This window comes from Monomorium pharaonis, chromosome 1 (genome assembly GCF_013373865.1).
Source record: "Monomorium pharaonis isolate MP-MQ-018 chromosome 1, ASM1337386v2, whole genome shotgun sequence".
Lineage (NCBI taxonomy): Eukaryota > Metazoa > Arthropoda > Insecta > Hymenoptera > Formicidae > Monomorium > Monomorium pharaonis.
In genome coordinates this window covers 31,775,529-31,780,182 of record NC_050467.1, presented here as the reverse complement: position 1 = coordinate 31,780,182, position 4,654 = coordinate 31,775,529, and the positions used below count along the sequence as shown (strand labels likewise).

General features: G+C 38.1%; 2 pseudogenes; one reads left to right on the top strand and one right to left on the bottom strand.

Moving 5' to 3' along the window:
• Positions 1-304: 304 nt before the first annotated feature.
• On the bottom strand, positions 305-1,880 carry LOC118647338 (annotated as a pseudogene).
• A 505-nt stretch (positions 1,881-2,385) lies between these two features.
• On the top strand, positions 2,386-3,888 carry LOC118647337 (annotated as a pseudogene).
• Positions 3,889-4,654: the final 766 nt, after the last annotated feature.

The window sequence follows — 4,654 nt, the reverse complement described above, 5'->3', positions numbered from 1 at the left end:
TTTCTCTTACACGATGTCTTCATAGATATTTTTTCATACTGCAACAATGAAACATACTTAACTAACAGGAAATGAGAGAACGATAGAAAATGATATCATTTCTTGAAATTTTTTCTTTTTGATTCAGAGAAATGATGGATTGTGAAATATAAAACGATTAGATTCTCGTGTTTTTTTTTTTAAATAAATCACTGAAAATCTATCGTAATTAGTAAGTATTTCGGATAAGTATTTCGCGCATTTTAGTACGACACCTCTCTCTCTCTCTCTCTCTCTCTCTCTCTCTCTCTCTCTCTCACTCACTCACTCACTCTCTCCCTCTTAAGTACTCATAAATACAATAAATATTATCACTTTTAACAACATCTTCACATTGTACTATCTACTTATATTTTGTGTAATTTAAATAAAAATTTTTATTAAACACGCTCGAAGAAAAAAATTAGCGAAAATTATCACTAGAACTGCGATAAATAATCAGCGCGATATTTTCTCTCTGAGTGTTGTGTCGCGTTTAATATTAAAAGTGTTAAAGAAAAAGTAATCTCGTTAAAAAAAATTTTATGACACATAATGAAACTTGAATAGTATTGATTGGAACTGTTGTTAGAAATGCTGTTTATTGTGTTTCTGTAAATACTTTAGAGGGAAAGATATTCTGCTAAATTCGCGACATACATCTTTTTATCTTTGTTTTTTTAATATAAAAATTGCAACAACGTTCTGCTTTACTCTTAGCTACAGTATTGCAGAGTCAAAAACTTCGCAAATCCACGAAAACGCTATCGTTTCCGCACCACCACCGAGGTAGATAGCTTGGCGCGTTTTTTTTTAAGTGGTTTCCCCAGTAGGCCTAATCCACTCTCATTATTTTAATGCAATAATTGCTCGAAATGTTTGCCTTGTGTTTCTAAACACAGTTCGGCTCTTCGAACAATCTGCGTGTTGCACGGCGTATCATGTCTGGCGTTATTGTTTGAAAGGCCGCTGATATCGCTTCGCGCACCTCAGCTTCGCCACGTTCACGCATGTGCTCGACCTTCGTTTTAATGTGGCCCCATACGAAGTAGTCGAGCACGTTTAAATCCGGCGATCGTGGTGGCCAGGCGATTGGGCCACCTCGACCCATCCATCTGTTTGGAAAACGTGCGTCTAAGATATCACGCACACGACGGGAGAAGTGTGCCGGAGCTCCATCATGTTGGAAAATCATATTATTCCGAACATGTAGAGGAATATCCTCTAAAAGAGGCGGCAACTCATTAATTAAAAAATGTCCGTATACTTCTCCATTAAGCCGTGGTGGCAGAAAGAATGGGCCAATCTAAAAATTAGTAGTAATTTATAAGAGCGGTAATTATTTGTAACAGTTATTAATATACGCGTCGAGTATATGTATAAATATAGCAAAAGAAAAATTGTTATTTCGTAAGAATATTTACCAATCTATCGCCAATTACACCTGCCCATACATTAATCGCCCAGCGATATTGAAAGGAGATTTGACGAACGGCACGTGGATTTTCGTCGGACCACCTTACCATATTGCGTGAATTAAAAACGCCATTAGGCGTAAACGTAGCTTCGTCCGTATAAAAGAGACGGCTGGCAAATAAAGCGTCTCGTCGATACTGTGCGAGAAGTCCTACAATGTTTTATTAATGGTTATCATGTCTTGAAACCGTTATAATATTGAAGAAAAGAATTAAATAAGAAATCAAAAATACCTGCACAAAAGTGGACGCGTTGTATCTCATCCCGCGGAAGGAGTTGTTGTACGCGCTGATAATGGTATGGATGTAACCCATTTTCTTGCAAAATGTGATGTATCGGTATGTCATAAGAATACTTACCATCCTGTCAATAATTTATGCCTATTTTACCGATATTATTTATCGACCAAGCAATTTTTATCGACCAGGATAGGCAGGACGGGCAATGTTTCCGATTTTCAATTGTTTCTCTCGTTTCTCTTTTCACGTCTTTCGTATTGTGTACCGTGAACGTGTAACGTTATCAACGCGTACTTAATAATGAATTTTACGGCGTCAGAATACATGGATATGGTTATCTGTTATGGTGCAGCCGGGGAAAATGCTCGTGCTGCAATGCGTTTGTATGCGGAGCGATTTCCGAATCGTCGGCATCCTGACAGAGAAACAATAACAAGATGTATCCGACGCGGAATAGAAACAGGATTTATCTTGCCGCGACATCAAAATCGTGTTGATGTGCCAGTGCGTCGGCACATTAACATCGATGAAGAAGTTTTGCGTGCATTTGAGGAAAATGATGGAAGTAGTGTACGCCAAATAGCTCGTGAACTTAACATTCCGAAGTCCACGGTGCATCGTATTTTGCAAGAAAATGGGTTACATCCATACCATTATCAGCGCGTACAACAACTCCTTCCGCGGGATGAGATACAACGCGTCCACTTTTGTGCAGGTATTTTTGATTTCTTATTTAATTCTTTTCTTCAATATTATAACGGTTTCAAGACATGATAACCATTAATAAAACATTGTAGGACTTCTCGCACAGTATCGACGAGACGCTTTATTTGCCAGCCGTCTCTTTTATACGGACGAAGCTACGTTTACGCCTAATGGCGTTTTTAATTCACGCAATATGGTAAGGTGGTCCGACGAAAATCCACGTGCCGTTCGTCAAATCTCCTTTCAATATCGCTGGGCGATTAATGTATGGGCAGGTGTAATTGGCGATAGATTGGTAAATATTCTTACGAAATAACAATTTTTCTTTTGCTATATTTATACATATACTCGACGCGTATATTAATAACTGTTACAAATAATTACCGCTCTTATAAATTACTACTAATTTTTAGATTGGCCCATTCTTTCTGCCACCACGGCTTAATGGAGAAGTATACGGACATTTTTTAATTAATGAGTTGCCGCCTCTTTTAGAGGATATTCCTCTACATGTTCGGAATAATATGATTTTCCAACATGATGGAGCTCCGGCACACTTCTCCCGTCGTGTGCGTGATATCTTAGACGCACGTTTTCCAAACAGATGGATGGGTCGAGGTGGCCCAATCGCCTGGCCACCACGATCGCCGGATTTAAACGTGCTCGACTACTTCGTATGGGGCCACATTAAAACGAAGGTCGAGCACATGCGTGAACGTGGCGAAGCTGAGGTGCGCGAAGCGATATCAGCGGCCTTTCAAACAATAACGCCAGACATGATACGCCGTGCAACACGCAGATTGTTCGAAGAGCCGAACTGTGTTTAGAAACACAAGGCAAACATTTCGAGCAATTATTGCATTAAAATAATGAGAGTGGATTAGGCCTACTGGGGAAACCACTTAAAAAAAAACGCGCCAAGCTATCTACCTCGGTGGTGGTGCGGAAACGATAGCGTTTTCGTGGATTTGCGAAGTTTTTGACTCTGCAATACTGTAGCTAAGAGTAAAGCAGAACGTTGTTGCAATTTTTATATTAAAAAAACAAAGATAAAAAGATGTATGTCGCGAATTTAGCAGAATATCTTTCCCTCTAAAGTATTTACAGAAACACAATAAACAGCATTTCTAACAACAGTTCCAATCAATACTATTCAAGTTTCATTATGTGTCATAAAATTTTTTTTAACGAGATTACTTTTTCTTTAACACTTTTAATATTAAACGCGACACAACACTCAGAGAGAAAATATCGCGCTGATTATTTATCGCAGTTCTAGTGATAATTTTCGCTAATTTTTTTCTTCGAGCGTGTTTAATAAAAATTTTTATTTAAATTACACAAAATATAAGTAGATAGTACAATGTGAAGATGTTGTTAAAAGTGATAATATTTATTGTATTTATGAGTACTTAAGAGGGAGAGAGTGAGTGAGTGAGTGAGAGAGAGAGAGAGAGAGAGAGAGAGAGAGAGAGAGAGAGAGAGAGAGAGAGGTGTCGTACTAAAATGCGCGAAATACTTATCCGAAATACTTACTAATTACGATAGATTTTCAGTGATTTATTTAAAAAAAAAAACACGAGAATCTAATCGTTTTATATTTCACAATCCATCATTTCTCTGAATCAAAAAGAAAAAATTTCAAGAAATGATATCATTTTCTATCGTTCTCTCATTTCCTGTTAGTTAAGTATGTTTCATTGTTGCAGTATGAAAAAATATCTATGAAGACATCGTGTAAGAGAAAAAGATAACGATGAGAGAACTTGATGTGGCAAATATTATAATACACGTATAAAAAAACTCAATTTGAGAATCAATCGTGAATTTTAGGATAATTTTTTATCAATGTTTTCGTTATCAAAGATTTAACAGTACGATACAATTCGATAAGAAACAAAGTTAGAATTGTATGATACTGTAAATAAGATATTTAAGAAAAAGAAAGAATCTATCGTGAATGTACCAAAAATTTTAATTAATTTACTATATTCATAATTATGTCATTTGTCATGAATGTGTGTAACGACGCGAGTCTTGGCGCGGTGCGGTGGGACGCGAGAGCGGCCATTGATGCGAGTCTAGACGCGGTGCGGTGGGACGTGGGAGCAGCGAAGCACAGAGCGGCGCGACTCTCCCTCTTCCCCCCGGCCGCCGGCGCCAATACTCGAGACAGTGGGCCGTGCTACGGCTCGAGCGGCTCGAGCTCTTCCTTC